Below are 16,970 nucleotides of genomic sequence, written 5' to 3'. Positions count from 1 at the left end.
ACTGCCCCACTCTGCTTCTGGGAGTCTCTAGCCCCAAAGAGAGCTCGTTCAGGCTGGGGGAGATTTCAAGAGACAGCAAGAGGCTCCCTTTTTCTCTATGCTCCCCTTTTCTTTATGCTTGTTAAAAATCCCTCCCCTCTTTCCACTAACTGTGCAGGCACTGTTGGATGCAGTTTGCTGCAGCAGATTTCTTCTTCCTATGACAGTGCCAAGCTCGCAGGGCCCTGCAGGAGGGACCTCTGTGAGCAGTGGGATTTACACTCTTTAACAGCAGCCATGTCCCAGTGAAGCGGTCAAGCTGGGCAAGGATTGTCCTTCTCGGACGGCCCGGCCAGCTATCCAGCACCGCTCGCAGCAGGGCAGCACTGTCCCGATCTCCGTGGCTGGGGACAGCGCCTGAGGCAAACGCCCTGTGCTGTGACAGCAGCCACACCTTGCGGTGGGACGTGGCACGGCTTATGGCTGCAGCCAGCAGAAAAAAGAGAGCGCTCTCCAGCCGTGGGGAATCCAGGCTCACTGGGTCCCAGCGGAACCGACAGCCGGACAGGGAACGGGGGAGACTCCTGCAACAGCTTCTAAGGAGGGAGGGAGACAGGGGAGGAGTCGACCCTCTGGCGAATAGAGTTTCAGAGGGGAGCGGGATACAAAAGATTGACTTAGGGAGAACCCCAATGGGGATAACTTGAGGCTGGGGCCCTGGTCCCTGAACCAATCACTCAATGCTCTAGCTGGAAGTTTCTAGAGAGAAGGGTGCGAGCGCCAAGTGACGGACAGGGCACCGGGGAGGGATTTGAGAAAGGATACATTAGTGTCCAAGGCAACTGGGAAGGAGTTGGGATAACTGGCAGCACAAGGGAAGGAGAAGATAACCAGCGCAGAACCATTACATGATGGGGGGAACAGAAAAGTCCAACTTCTACAGAAACAACACAACATCCCGGGGTTGTCCCGGCACTGCAAACATGTTTTCCCTCTGCAGTTTGCAGTAACAGTCAAGGAGCATCCAAACTCTTGCAAAGCAAAGCTTGTTTAAAGGATGGGTTTAGTGCCGGTGAGCTTCTAAGGACTCCTCCTTTGAAGCAGCCTATGCAGGGGGACTCTGAAGTGTGCCTGTACCCTCCGAGTTTCAGACAGAGCTGGGAAAACATGTAACCCTCCGCTCACCGTCCCCAAGAGCAGACAAGATGTGGTCCCCCTTTCCCGGAGCTGGGGGATGGAAAGGAGGCTGGAATGGCAGTGATGGGTGGGTTTGTGGCCGTCCCATTTCCAGCAGACTCTGCCTTCCCCCACTGGCCTCGCGGGTGCCCTGCAGCTTCTCCCCGTGAGAATACCCTCTGCACCTGTGCAGAATTCAGGAGTAATGCACAGTCTCTCCCCTTCCCAGAAATCAGGCTGTGTGAGTGTCTTTGCATATGTGGACATGCCAAGTTTTAGCCCAAAGAGAATTTTATACCTGACTTACAACCCCCTGAAATAATTTTATTATGGAAGCAGTGACATACCTTGATAGTAATGCACACGCACCACTCCAGTGCTGGGGGTTTATAGGGCGTTTACGAGGTGTGTGTGCAGGAGGTGACATCCCCAGCACGCGCAGAGCTGGCAGTACCGGGCTGGAACCCTTCCAGCGAGGGGCTGGTGGCCCCAGGGTGCCTGGCAGCACTGTGGAGGTGGCTCCTCACACAGCAGACCTGGGAAAGGGACAAGGACATGAGTTCAAATAGCTCACGGCAATGGTTGGCAGGAGCTCCTGAGAAATTCTTCTCCTTAGTTCTGATGGGCAACAACAAAACAAATTTGGTGGGTGCAGCTATTGATCATCTTGAGGTGAGCTCAAAGCAGAACTCTTCCTCCAACCCCTGCTGGAGATTATCTGCTCTGTAGTGCGGCCCACTGTTCTCAGAGCCTTGTAGCAGTGCGTTTCTGCTGCCGCAGGCCATGAAATGAGATGTCCTGGCTGGTGCAGTTGTGTTTGGGGGAGCTGGGACACCTCTGAACAGCCAGGACACTCAGGAGCATCACTGGGGACCAAGTATTAATTAGAATGTAAAATTTCATCTGCAGTCATCTTGCATTACTGCTGTTAAGAGGACAAATCTTCCATTGCCCTGTGATTTCTGAGTGTGCAGAGTCATGGCTAAAGCTGGGCTGGAGACAAGAAAGAGAACTTTTGGCCAATTGGCCACTAATTCATGTGTGAGTGGTATTCAGCACCCAATTGGCTTTGCAGAACCAGCAAAGGTGAGAGGTTATGGTAAACCTTAAAAAACATGTTTGTGCTACAGCACTTGATTCCAAAATTGTCCTAGAAAAGAACAAATACACCTTTGTGAAAAACATTGTGTGGTTTCTATTGCCCATCCCTCTACTGTGTGAGAAGCTGCCTGGAGAGCAATACTTGGTTCAGCTGATGTTCTGAAGGGATTGATTCAGAAGCTATGACAAAAATGCAGAATGAGCAAAAGACCAGCTTCAGTTTATAGAGTCAGGCATCACAAAAGCTGGAAAGGATCTCCAAGGCAAGTGAGTCCAGTCTTTGACCTGATATCTGCACTTAGCTGATCTGCAGGGATCTTTGGGATGCCATTTTTAGTGAGTTCACCTATGGAGTTTATGGGGTGAGCACAGGAAACAGAGCCCAGATTTGACACATGAACAAAATATGTGGGATTTCAAACTCCCCACAGCCCTCGGGTCACCTGTGCAGCTGCTCACCTCTTGCCTGGGACCAGCTGCTGTGAGCACCACAGAGACACAGGATTTTAGCCTCCAAAGGCCTCTGTGGTTTGACTCCCTCATCTGTGTGTCACAGGGCCCAGAAGATCAGCTCTCTGCTGCAGGGAGCTGGCAATTCCTCTATTTAGCACTTTCCTGGCAGTGCAAGACGTAAGAATGGGAGAGGTGGAAAGCAAAGTACAGCTTCATCATTTCTGGTGAGATCAGATGAAAATACTGAGGAGTCATTTTACGTGAGAATAGGGAATAATTTTAATATTCAATATGATTAATTTATAAAAAATTGTAAGTAGATTAGCTGTACATACACCATGTTTCTATCCCCAGATGATCATTTATCCACATGACATTGCAAAAGAACAATTAGAGCAGCATTCCCTGTGCTCTGATAATACTCTCTGGTGTTCCCAGGCTCAGGCTGCTCAAGTGAACGATGCATGGGCTGTGCAGCAGCTGAGCGTGGCTGTAACAGCATCGTGGAGTCACGAAGCATCATGCAGGAAAGCCTGGGGCTCCTGTGCCAATGGAGTTTCAGGGCAAAACTTGTAGTAAGCTGGTGTTTTCTTGATTACAGTCTTTTTCTCCTGGCTCTTAGATAGTGGCCAGAGGATGAGGTTGGTTGTGGCCTGGTTTATCTGCAGTTCCAAAGCAATGCATCACTCTGCAGTCCTGTGAGGGAAGCCTTTGGTATCTTTCCAGTCTTTAGTTTTCCTCAATTATTCATCTGAGGGTTGCTTAATTGCTAAGTCTCCTACTTTTAGATAATATGGGGAGGAATGCTGTTCAGACACAAACTGGTCCCTTCTCAGCTTCAAAGGGCAAATAGGAATTCTCTCCCTGTTCTGTCTCTCGGGCTGCGGTGACACCGATGGCTCTTGCTGAGCTCTTGCCAAGGCTGTAGCCAGGGCACAGCCCTTTCCCATCTCCTCCTGGGCAGCAGGAGCACTCTGGGACTGGTTTTGAGAGCTGTGTCCTGAGAGGAGTGCAGGCAATGCATGCAGGAGGAACCCGTGGTGGATTCTGTGCATCATATTTCAGCAGACATTGACTGCAGCCTGCTGCAGAGTGAGACACTTCCTGGTGTCTGTGTAACCAGGTACTTGGTGAGATGTTAAGGAGAAATTCCTCCCTGTGAGGGTGGGCAGGCCCTGGCACAGGGTGCCCAGAGCAGCTGTGGCTGCCCCTGGATCCCTGGCGGTGCCCAAGGCCAGGCTGGACACTGGGGCTTGGAGCAGCCTGGGACAGTGGGAGGTGTCCCTGCCATGGCAGGGGTGGCACTGGGTGGGCTTTGAGGTCCCTCCAGCCCAAACCAGTCTGGGATTCGGTGATTATTCTGTCTTTATTTTCACTTGTGAATTGATTCCCAGTCTACAGTGGTTTCAATGCCTGAAACCACTCACTGGGGCTGCTCCGTCCCTGTGTGCACCTGGAGGAGGAGATAGTGAGCACGCAGCTTACAGTCCTGCTGCCCTTTCTCCCAAAACTATAAACAACAGGCTTTTCTCAAGTTTTCTATTTTCATTCCACTCTCACCCCTCAGAATCTTGCCTATTTGTCAGTCCTTGAATAAGCCCCATTTCTCGCTGGCATGCTGGGAATGTGCAGGATTTCTGCTGGGTGCCTTGATGCCTATAGGTTTTGAGGTCAATGAACTTATGCAGAGCTGTGCTCATGCTGGAAGTTAAACTTTGTCTTTAAAGAGTCTGGAAGAGCAGTAAGGAGGATTTTAAGTTCCTCACAGCAGAAGCTGTGTCCACTTGGCACCTACAGCCATTCCAAGGCAGACTGTGAAGTCTCCAGAACAGTTTGATGATGCAGTGTTAAAACAACTTTCTTCCAGTGCTGGTAAACTGCCATGGCTTGGCTGAACTACCTATAGCTAAAGAACCACATATGAATTTGCATTTTCAGAGGGAATTTCCCATGAAGTTTGACTGCGCTTTTTTAGTGACAGCAGCCTATTCAACACTGCCTTGGCTCACCTGAAGCACTCTTGACTTTCACTGAGTGTCCACATTCACATTGTGGCTGTTAGATTATCAGAGAAGCTGTTCCTTGTTCTCCAAGAAACTGTTCTGAATTCTCCACTAAATGCTAAGCAGAGCTCTCTTGTGCCACCATTTTTGGTGAGGTTTCAAATGGTTTATTTTTGTGCTATGATGAATTTTAATAATTGCTATAAGTATGCTATTAGTCAAAATGAGGGAGAAAGAAATCCAATTATTAAACTAGACTGCTGTGACTGGAATCTACAGCTGATATATTAAAGCCCAACTGTCATGCTTAATAAATAACTCAACCTGCTGGCAATACTGGAAGAGAAAATGAACATTATTAATGAGATAACTGATCATTATTTCTTTTCCCTCCCACCATTAGAACAATATGTTGCAGTGTATCAATAAACAATAATTTTACATCATATGAACTGCGTGCTTTCAGCAGTGCTTTGCTATCTCCTGCTTTCCCAACACCACTTTTATGGAATTGATGATTTTTTCCAAGTCTTCCTTTGCTGCCATGGGCTGTGTAAGGCCTGAGGGACCCAGTACAGGCTGCAAATGTTACTCAAAATGCCCTGTTTGCACCTGAACCCAAGAGGAATGATCCACATCCCCACTGACAGGGACCTATTTGTGAGGACTTTCTGAGCACTTGGAAACTTCTGATTCAGCTTCTCACTCAGCACAGCTCCTCCTCCTGCTGCAGCCGAAATCTTGGCATTGTGGTAGAGTAAATGCCCCTCAGGCCCAGTGGGTTGGGAGACAGTTCTCTGCACATTAAGGCACCTGCCCACCCTGAAAGGTGTGCTGATATCACCTGGAAAGGCCCACCTTTGGTGGAGAAGCTTCATGACCAAGACTTTCCCCAAATTATTTCAGAAAATGGTGTCTTTCAGTGATAAATGTTTTTGCAGAGGATGGATAGGTTCTGCTTAAGCTGTGCCCTCAGTCACATGTGGGAGCAACCTCACAGGCTGTGCCACCCAACCAAGCCCAGCAGGCCGGGAGGAGAGCCCGGGGGCAGCAGGAAGCTGAGAGAAGGCCCTGCTCGAGAACTGAGGGAGCTCCACCAGAAGCAAACAAAGATGGTAACTTGAGGAGATTCCCTCTGTGCTCAAAGTTTGTCTGAGACAACTAAGACGGGAGCCTGTCAAAAATCCCAGGAAATATCTGGGAAAGGGTTTTATGTATGTTGGTTGTGACTAGGTACAAAGCTCCTGTGGGGAAAGAGCCTCTGCAGCAGGCTGGCTGGCTGAAAGGGTCTTACTTCTTCCTAGAATAAAGATTACCACTGAAGTGCAATTTTAGTTTTTATTGTATAAGGGGAAAATATTTTCCAGAACTCAAAACCAGTTTCAAAAATACAGATGTGTTGTGGAAACAGGAACAAAACATTTGGGGATTTCTCTCTACAAAAGATATTTCTAAATGTTTCTAAAGATGAAAAGTGAAGACAAAATGAGGTCACTTTTCCTGGATTCTAAAACTACTTAGAAAATCTTTAACGACTATAGGAATTGAGAAGGAATATTTGCGGAAGTCTTATTGAAGTGAAGGGAGACGACCATCCGATTGATGAGCATCGACTCCAATTTATTGATCAAATCAGCCACCTTTTATAACAGTGTTAATTGACTTCATGCATATTGCAAAATTCGAGCTCACGATGGGCTACAGAGAAAACTCTAACCCCTCCTTTTGTTTACAATACCTGTGGTTTGTTTATTGAAACCAGAATCACTGTTCTCACCGTGTTATGAAAAGTTCTCAAAACCTTCATATCTGTTCCCAGAGCAGCTATCAGTTCCCAGAGCAGCCACGGACAGAATGTTTACCTGTTATGAGAAGACTGTCTGAGAATCTTATTGTTTATAAAATTGTACTTGAGAACCTAATTATTTACAGAATCAAGCCTGGGAAATGCTGCTTTACAGCTACCTTTTACTTTTCCCTCAGCTGTATACGTTCATGGCCTCTTTCTTTAAGCCATGCTTGAACCAGGCTCTCCACAAAGTCTCTCTACAGAAAAAATATTTTGAAATATTTCTACAAATTTCTAATTTCTAAAACTGAAAAACCAAGCAAATGGGGTTGTGTTTTCTCAGGAGCCCCATGCTGCTGCCTGCCGCCTGGGCTTCCCCAGCCCTCGGGACCCCGCCGCTGGTCACAGCAGCCCCTGCCTGGCTCCTGCCTGCCCACACCGTGGGCATCCATGGCTGCTCCTGGCCATGGAGCTCAGCCAGTGCTGCTGCTGGCTGGGCTTTGCTGCTGGTGCCACCCAAACACTGGGATGACGGCACCTTCCCTGTAGTGCAACAACAGAAGGGGCCATCACCTAGCCTGGCAGAGAGCAGGGACAACTTCAGTGTTGTTTAGAGGGCATGGCCAGGGGGCTCATGGGCAGAGGAAGGGACATGTTGGGCTCAGGAGGGGCTGGATGGTGCTGGGCTGCTCCTGGGGTCTATAGAAGAAGTCGGGACGGGGCAGAAGAGGATCAAAAAAGAGATGGAAGTAGCTTGGGGATATACATGGGGAGAGGAGGTGTCAGTGGGATCTCCAGGAGAATAGGAGATTTCCTTGTCAATGGCTGTTCTGGAGTCTTCTTCTCAGAACTCTTGACACGGCTGCGCAGGCCCTTCTAACTGCTGGAGGAGCTGCTCCTGCTGTTTGGGTGTGAGGTGCAGCCACTGTCTTACAACTCTTCTCCAGAGGTGGAACTGTGGAAAGAGGAGGTGGCTGAGGCCCCAGCTGCCAGTGGCACACAGGGAGCCTCCTGCACAGCAGGGCCCAGAGCTGGCAAGGCTCCCCAGCACGGCTGGGGCTGCTGGCACAGCTTGGCCCAGCTGCACAGCTGTCCCTCAAGGCCCCGGCGAGCAGGGCACGGCTCTGGGCAGGCTCCCGGGCCAGGAGCGGGCCCCAGAGCGCCTCTGCCTTTCATGGGCAATCTCGTCCCTGCTCTTTCTCCTCCCCACCGTGCTTTGCCTCTGCCCTGTGCCCCTGGGGCTGCTCTTGGCCAGGCAGCCTCAGTGGGAGCCAGCACTGGCTGCAGCCCCAGAGGGCCCCCCAGAACAAGGCCCAGCAATTAGGAGGCCAATGAAAGCTCTGGGCAGCAGCAGAACCCTCAGCAGAGTTCTTTGGACAATCATGGACTGGCCACACCTACACTGCAGCCTCACTGGCAATGTTTCCTATGTACAGTAGACTTTCAAAAGAAGCTGTTTGAGGGAAAGGTGAACTAAACACTCACCCATTTCTCTTCCAGCAAGTCCATATTTGGACAGAGCATAAGATGAAGATCAGCTCCAAAACAAGCAGGCCTGCCAGTAACCCTAGCCAGAAGCCTGTTCCCTGACAGAAACCCCTTCCAAGGCCCTTCTGGGCATCAGGAACATGTGCTGTGGTTCCAGCTGCACCTGTGGGAGCAATGGGGAATGTCAGCCCACTGCTGAGCTGGCAGCACGGTGGAAGCGGGCAGGACGTCCTCCGTTTCCCCCAGAGCTGGGACCTGCAGGCACCTTGCCACCCCTTGGCACAGGCTGTGCCACCCAACAAAGCCCAGCAGGCCGGGAGGAGAGCCGGGGGGCTGTGCAGCTTCTTGGGCAGTCACTGCTTGGAGGGACACGGGCCAAACCCATCCCTGGGCAGCCACTGCCAGCCCTGGCCCTCCCTTCCCGGTGACAGCTCCCCCAGCCCTAGGGCACAGAATCAGGCCCTGTCAGGGCCCAGTGCAGCCCCTGCCCAAATGGGAGCCAAGGCTGGCTCTGGCCCTGGGCTCGCGGCAGGGCTCCCGCTCGGGGCTGCTCCTGTGCCTTGGGCCTCTGGGCACTCAGGGCCAGCTCCGGAGCAGCTGCAGCAGGAGGGACGTTGGTGCACGAGTCCACTTTCCCTGAGGCTGTGAACGAGCTCCAGATGCCTCAAGGCCTCCAGAGGTGCCTCCAGGTTTGGCTGCTGCTGGGCCGTGCAAGGGCAGGCCCTGGAGGAAAAGCTGCAGCCACACAGCCCTGTCAAGGGCTGAGCCCTGCTGAGCCCTGCACAGCAATTACCTTTTGAGCCTGTGCCCGTGCCCATGCCTGTGTTTGGCTTGGCCTTCTTTCCTGCAGCAGGGGCTGCCAATCGGCCTCTGCTTCGTTGGGAAAACACCTCCTTCTGTCCTGCCTTTTGGCCCATCACTTGAGAAACAAAAAGTACACCTTAACAAATGGAAAAATTCTCCATTACTTTAATGGCATGTTCAGGACGTCATGCTTATGCAAAAACGGGTGTAATCAACAAATCATCTGGTCTATTTCAGCTGGGCCAGGGCCCACCCTCCTTCAAAAATCTGCCAGTGCTGAGCAGAAGTTGTGAGTGGATTGTGCAGGGTAAGGGCACACACGTGCATGGCTCTGTTCTGGCCCCTGCTGTGATGCCCCCCTGGCCGAGCTTTGGGCTCTCAGCTGGCAGCTCTCCCAGGGGAAAGGCCTTGACCTACCCTCACCATCTCCCAGAGGCTCAATCCTGAACGTGGGCTGGGAAGCCAGATCATCTTTAGAAACAGGCTCAGCTGCAAAGAAAGGCAGGACACAACAGCTCCAATAGCACTGCTGAAGATTCTCCTTCAGGTCTGAGTGGCAGTGAGGGCACCTGGGTGATTGGTGCCCTCCAAGGCATTCCCTTGTCTCTGCCTTCCACTCAGGAGCAGAGCAAGGGGGACCTCGTGCCTGCAGTGGCCCCACACTGGCATGGAAGGAGCCCCTTGCGGGGTTGTTGGGGCAGAAAGGATTCCCTGGAGCTGCCAGCAGCTCCAAACCCAGCCTCAGGCAAGGTGAGGGCTTGACAGTGGCCACAGAAGCAGCTCAGGATCCCTGGGGGTGGCAAAGGAGCTGAGAAAGGCTCAGCCCCGGGGCACATCCCTGGGCCCAGCCCCTTCCCTCTCTGCTCTTCTCTGTGGCTGCACAGAGCACACAGAAGGACACAGTGGCATTGCACACAGGAGGAGGATGGACAGCTAAATGCCCCTTCTTCCCACTGACAGTGATCCTGTGGGATCTCTCAGGGCTCCAGAAGGGAGCAGGGCAAGGTTTCCAGAACTGATCAACCTTCAGAGGAATTTAAGGGAACTGGCTCATAAGTAAGCTCTTGCTACACTGACACGGATTATTCTGTCAGGAAAGGTACATTGAGAACTTGCCTTCAACATCTGGCAAGGTCTTCAAAGCACCATTCACCAGCAGTTCCAACTAATCCAATCATGATCCCAGTCGAGAAGAGAGCACAGATGCAACAGAACCATTGCCATGGTGTGCTGAGATCCCCTTCTCCCTTGGGGAATTGGACACTGCAAGGGGCTGGGGTAAGGCTGTGGGAGCCTGTGCCTCCTGGTCACTCTCCACGCTCTTTGCAGGTGCTGTGCAACATGCCTGGAGGGGCAGCTGGAGAAGCCCAGGGCCCTGGGGCTCTCTCCCTCCCACACAGGAAACCCTCACTAAATGCTTGGGGAAATCTGCAGTGCCACAGCTGTCGCTCCCAACCTCCGTTCCTCCCTCCTGCTTGCCCACCTGCCCATGGAACAGCTCCCACAGCCCAGGGGCACACAGTCAGGCCCTCTCAGGACACACTGGAGACTTGTTCTCCCCCTCTGCCCTTTCCCCACCACGGGCACCCTGTGCAGCCGCTCCCAGGTTTCGGGACGTGTCTCCCACGGAGGGAGCCCAGGAGGACAGCTCAGTACCCGAGTGCCCTGAGCCTGCTCGGGACAATTCCTCTGGGCTGTGCCCGTCTTGTCCGGGCTGTGCCCGCAGTGCCAAGCAGCAGAGAGGGCAGTTCAAGCCTCAGCAGGGCTCAGACCCAGAGGCACAGCAATTACCTCCTGTGGCTGTGCCTGGCATCGCCTCCCTTTCTGCAGGAAATGCCACCTTCCATAGAGCCTCTCTGTCCATCCCTTGAGAAAGGAAGAGGCACAGCTGGATCAGATGGAATCATTGCACATCCAGGAGGTGGCTTCTTCAGGACACAATACTTGTCCAAGACATGGGTAAGGATCAGGAAAATCCTGATCCCCCCAGGCCTTTGGGGCTGGTTATGGCCCTCCCTCATCGACACAGCCACACCTCAGGATGTTACTGGGGACCGAGAAAATGCAGGGGATCCTTGGTGAGTTTGGGCTGCGTGGCAGCTGATACCCAATGCCCTTCTACAGAGGCTGGGGAGAAGCTGCAGCCAGGCCAGGCTGGGAAACAGCCCTGCAGGGCATGGAAGCAGCAGCAGGGCATCGAAACTGCCATGGATCCCTTCCCGCTGTTCCAGTCACGGCGTGTCCAGACATGCAGCCAGAGCCCTCGGCTGCTGAGCCCCAGGATAAGGCTGAGGGGAATGCTCTCATCCTTCCCTTTGAGCACTTCTCTCACGTTGTGCTTCAGGATGTTATTTGGCCCATGGTGTGGAAAGGGCAGAAGGGGAGTGAGGCTGCCATGGATCCCTTCCTGCTGTTCCGGGCTCTGCTCTGACATGGGAGACCCTGGCTCACTCTAGGATCTCTCCCAGCTCTCCCTCCAGAGCTACATCCCACAGCTCAGCCCCAAGGGCCAGACAGGTATTAGGAATTTCACAGCCTACCATTGGTGACTCATAGTCAGAATGCACAGGAAAACTCTAGCTGTGTTTCAAAATGCCAGATGCTTTGTTGTTTCCTTCACACTGCAGATTTCCCATTGCCCCAGCCTCAGCCCCTGGCAGCCTGCCTGGATGTTCTCCCCACGCCGCTTCTGCAATCCCACTCATCCAGGTCCTGCTGGTTCTGTGGGCAGCTCTTCGGGCCACTGAGGCCCTGTTCCTCCTTTGTTTGTGAGCATGTCCGAGTGAGAGATGACTCAGGGGCTCAGCACCAAGGCCTCCAGCAGCAGTGGTCAGTTCCTGAGCGCGCTCGGGGGCCACAGGCAGCTGCCCATGGCTCTGCCAGGGATGTGAAGGGGAGGCCGTGCAGGGGAGCAGCCCCCATGGCCCAGCCCTGCCCATGGGGGCCTGCAGCCCGTGGGGATGGAGCAGCAGTTTCTGGGGTGACAGAGCCAGCAGCTGGGCAGTGCAGCACACACTGCACACATCTACTGCAGGGATATTTTAGAAATATTGTGTATACAACACTCCAAATTGAAAAAATTCAGGCCAAGTGTAGCTTAATTTCAGAGGCATTAGGGAAGAATTATTACCGCTGCTTTCCTGGCTGAGATTTGGAACGTTATGCTTTTTTTTAAATACTTTATAAAAACAATCTCTGAGTCTGGAAAGGGAGTATTTCAATCACAAGGGTTCTTGCTTCACTCCAGGAGAAGTGTAATTCAGAGTACCAGGGAGATTTTCTCTTAACATATTGCTGAGTTCTCCTGCTGCCACTCATTAGGAGAGATGAAATAATTTCTCACTGTTTATGTTTGATTTTTGTTTGGAAACAGTAGGGAAAAAATGTACCCACTGTCAAGATTTGGTTCATGTGGATCAGTTATTATTTCAGCTGCCTAAGTTGAGGGAGGAATTCACAGAGGTTATCCCAGGCAGAATCTGGTGCTGATGCTTGTGCCATTGGAGTCTGGAGTGGGCTCTTTCCTAGCACAACTCACCACACTGAGCTGCTGGGCATATCTCCTTTGTTTTCTGGTTTTTACTACTAAGAACAGCCAGCATCATTTAACAGTACCTAAAACAGATTTGTTGGTTCCTCTGAATCAACTCAAACTGTGAGTTTGAGTTTCTCCAGGTTTCAGCCTGGAGAAAAGGAGGCTCAGGGGGAGCCTTGTGGCTCTCCACAAGTCCCTGACAGGAGGGTGGAGCCAGGTGGGGCTCTGCTCCCATGGGAACAGGGACAGGACAAAAGGAAAAGGTCTCAACTTGCACCAGGAGAGGTTTAGATTGGAAATTAGGGAACGTTTCTTCTTGGAAAAGGTTGTAAAGAATTGGAAGAGGCTGCCCAGGGCACTGGTAGAATCACCATCCCTGGAAGAGCTCAGAAGACATGTTGATGCGGGACTTGGGTGTGGTTTAGTGGTGAACATAGTGATGGTGGTGCTTGATGGTTGGAATTGATTTTTGTGAAGGTCTTTCCCAACCTTAAGGATTCTCTGATTCCATGATTCTAAACAAGCCAGTGATAACATAATCTAATCTCTCTTGGTGTAAATGACTTGGTTCACTCTCTGATGTTTTCTCCACATCCATCTGCCAGCACATGGAAGGAACAAACCAGGTGTGAAGACTGGAGAAGGAAAATGAGCCCACATCACTTCCCTGGGAAGAGAAGAGAAGATCCGACAACTTCCAGAGGGGAGGAGAAACAGAAAAAAAAGGTTTGAGAAGCTGAAGTAATAGCACAGGTACCAGGGAGAAGAAGTAAGAGGTGAGAGAAATGGTGGCTATGAATTGCAGGGCAGGCAGAGGACACCAGTGACCCAAACAGTTTGGCACCTCCTGGCAATTAGGCAGCTGACCCCAAATGTTCCTCTCATCTCAAAGGGCATGCAGAGCCTCGCCCACCCAGTACAGGGCAGGAACAGCATGAGGAAATGGGAGGGGAGTGTCATAAACAACCTAAATACTGTTGTGCATTTCCAGCAGGTTTTGCAGCCTGTACTGAGCATCTCAGTCCTGTCTGCACTGTTCCCAGACACCAAAACCATTAGATCAGAGGGAGCTGATTTAATCAGTTGTTAAAATTTCAATTTGAAGTCAAGTCTTTTGAATGATAAGGACCATTTAAATTTTGCTGCTCAGAAGGCAGAAGACTGGGCTGAAGCCAGAGCTTTGAGGAGCAGCCAGATAGGGACAGGTAGAGCCAGGGAATGATAACATGGCACCCACCTCAGTTTGGGAAGAATCATTTGCCCAGCAGGAGCCCAGCTCCAAAGCAACATCCCTGGAAACTCTGCATCATAAATAGCAGGGAGTTCATTCATAGAGCAAAAGATTTCCTGGCCTTATTTACCCTTCCACATTTGCTGCAGGTCTTCATTTCAAAAGCCATGTGAGTACCCTGTGCTGGAAGGCTTGTCCTTCCCCTGCTCCTGGCTCTGCACCAAGATGTTCTCTGTTCTGCTGCTGACCAATGCATCTCCTGGCTCCCTACCACTGAAGGAAAAGAAATCTATTTACAAGACACAAACAGCTTTGTGTAAATCACAGCCATGGGCTGCCAATTGTGTGCTCTCCCAGGCCAGCAGTGCCTCCTTCCCCCAGCACAGAGTGCTGCACTAGCGCAGCTCCAGGCGCTTGTTGCTATTAGGTCATGTCACCAGGGACTGGAAAGCACCGGACTATGCTCTGTGTCTTAAAATCCAGATGTGCGATGATTATCTCATGATAGCCATCACAGATCCTGTGGTAATGCTATTTCTAATCATTTAGCCTTCAGGAGTTCTTAGGCTGGGATGAGCCCATGCTCCGAGCTGGAGCAAACTGTGTGCTCAGGTCTACTGTGTGAAACAGTCACTGTGGTCCTAGTGCTGTCTCCTCCCTGAAAAGATGGAGCTGTTACATTCTCCTGAGTCCACATGGTGGAACCAGGTAATTTCTAGTCAGGAGGATGTACAGCAATGCTCAAACCACTAATATCACTAAATATAGTTGCATGAAATTAAAGAATACACTTACTTTCAATTACACTCCCCTTTTTTACCACCTGATTACATGATAATATGTTGTTACAGTTCTTTCCCTACATCTCTTCTTTCTATATGTGGACCATCTCAGGGCTGCAGCAGGAGTGGAAGCACCCAGGCAAATGACTCATCTCCCTCAGGCCAGAGATGGATTTTGACCCAGCAAACCAGAGCAACACTGACATAAAGGTGGAGTTTTGTGTCATTCAGGGAACAAAACATCACAGAAAATGACTGCCTGGAGTTTGGTGTGTTTCCTAGAAGATTTGCAAAGTAAGTGTGAAGGAAATGTCCTTACTGTTTATCACAAAAGGTCAAGTGTACAAACACCTGCAGCTGCAGACATCACAAAGATGCTGTGTTTACAGCAGGCACTGCCCCACTCTGCTTCTGGGAGTCTCTAGCCCCAAAGAGAGCTCGTTCAGGCTGGGGGAGATTTCAAGAGACAGCAAGAGGCTCCCTTTTTCTCTATGCTCCCCTTTTCTTTATGCTTGTTAAAAATCCCTCCCCTCTTTCCACTAACTGTGCAGGCACTGTTGGATGCAGTTTGCTGCAGCAGATTTCTTCTTCCTATGACAGTGCCAAGCTCGCAGGGCCCTGCAGGAGGGACCTCTGTGAGCAGTGGGATTTACACTCTTTAACAGCAGCCATGTCCCAGTGAAGCGGTCAAGCTGGGCAAGGATTGTCCTTCTCGGACGGCCCGGCCAGCTATCCAGCACCGCTCGCAGCAGGGCAGCACTGTCCCGATCTCCGTGGCTGGGGACAGCGCCTGAGGCAAACGCCCTGTGCTGTGACAGCAGCCACACCTTGCGGTGGGACGTGGCACGGCTTATGGCTGCAGCCAGCAGAAAAAAGAGAGCGCTCTCCAGCCGTGGGGAATCCAGGCTCACTGGGTCCCAGCGGAACCGACAGCCGGACAGGGAACGGGGGAGACTCCTGCAACAGCTTCTAAGGAGGGAGGGAGACAGGGGAGGAGTCGACCCTCTGGCGAATAGAGTTTCAGAGGGGAGCGGGATACAAAAGATTGACTTAGGGAGAACCCCAATGGGGATAACTTGAGGCTGGGGCCCTGGTCCCTGAACCAATCACTCAATGCTCTAGCTGGAAGTTTCTAGAGAGAAGGGTGCGAGCGCCAAGTGACGGACAGGGCACCGGGGAGGGATTTGAGAAAGGATACATTAGTGTCCAAGGCAACTGGGAAGGAGTTGGGATAACTGGCAGCACAAGGGAAGGAGAAGATAACCAGCGCAGAACCATTACATGATGGGGGGAACAGAAAAGTCCAACTTCTACAGAAACAACACAACATCCCGGGGTTGTCCCGGCACTGCAAACATGTTTTCCCTCTGCAGTTTGCAGTAACAGTCAAGGAGCATCCAAACTCTTGCAAAGCAAAGCTTGTTTAAAGGATGGGTTTAGTGCCGGTGAGCTTCTAAGGACTCCTCCTTTGAAGCAGCCTATGCAGGGGGACTCTGAAGTGTGCCTGTACCCTCCGAGTTTCAGACAGAGCTGGGAAAACATGTAACCCTCCGCTCACCGTCCCCAAGAGCAGACAAGATGTGGTCCCCCTTTCCCGGAGCTGGGGGATGGAAAGGAGGCTGGAATGGCAGTGATGGGTGGGTTTGTGGCCGTCCCATTTCCAGCAGACTCTGCCTTCCCCCACTGGCCTCGCGGGTGCCCTGCAGCTTCTCCCCGTGAGAATACCCTCTGCACCTGTGCAGAATTCAGGAGTAATGCACAGTCTCTCCCCTTCCCAGAAATCAGGCTGTGTGAGTGTCTTTGCATATGTGGACATGCCAAGTTTTAGCCCAAAGAGAATTTTATACCTGACTTACAACCCCCTGAAATAATTTTATTATGGAAGCAGTGACATACCTTGATAGTAATGCACACGCACCACTCCAGTGCTGGGGGTTTATAGGGCGTTTACGAGGTGTGTGTGCAGGAGGTGACATCCCCAGCACGCGCAGAGCTGGCAGTACCGGGCTGGAACCCTTCCAGCGAGGGGCTGGTGGCCCCAGGGTGCCTGGCAGCACTGTGGAGGTGGCTCCTCACACAGCAGACCTGGGAAAGGGACAAGGACATGAGTTCAAATAGCTCACGGCAATGGTTGGCAGGAGCTCCTGAGAAATTCTTCTCCTTAGTTCTGATGGGCAACAACAAAACAAATTTGGTGGGTGCAGCTATTGATCATCTTGAGGTGAGCTCAAAGCAGAACTCTTCCTCCAACCCCTGCTGGAGATTATCTGCTCTGTAGTGCGGCCCACTGTTCTCAGAGCCTTGTAGCAGTGCGTTTCTGCTGCCGCAGGCCATGAAATGAGATGTCCTGGCTGGTGCAGTTGTGTTTGGGGGAGCTGGGACACCTCTGAACAGCCAGGACACTCAGGAGCATCACTGGGGACCAAGTATTAATTAGAATGTAAAATTTCATCTGCAGTCATCTTGCATTACTGCTGTTAAGAGGACAAATCTTCCATTGCCCTGTGATTTCTGAGTGTGCAGAGTCATGGCTAAAGCTGGGCTGGAGACAAGAAAGAGAACTTTTGGCCAATTGGCCACTAATTCATGTGTGAGTGGTATTCAGCACCCAATTGGCTTTGCAGAACCA

This window comes from Melospiza melodia, unplaced genomic scaffold, assembly GCF_035770615.1.
Source record: "Melospiza melodia melodia isolate bMelMel2 unplaced genomic scaffold, bMelMel2.pri scaffold_45, whole genome shotgun sequence".
Classification (NCBI taxonomy): domain Eukaryota; kingdom Metazoa; phylum Chordata; class Aves; order Passeriformes; family Passerellidae; genus Melospiza; species Melospiza melodia.
The sequence above is the reverse complement of the archived record's forward strand: the minus strand, read 5'-3'. Positions refer to the sequence as shown.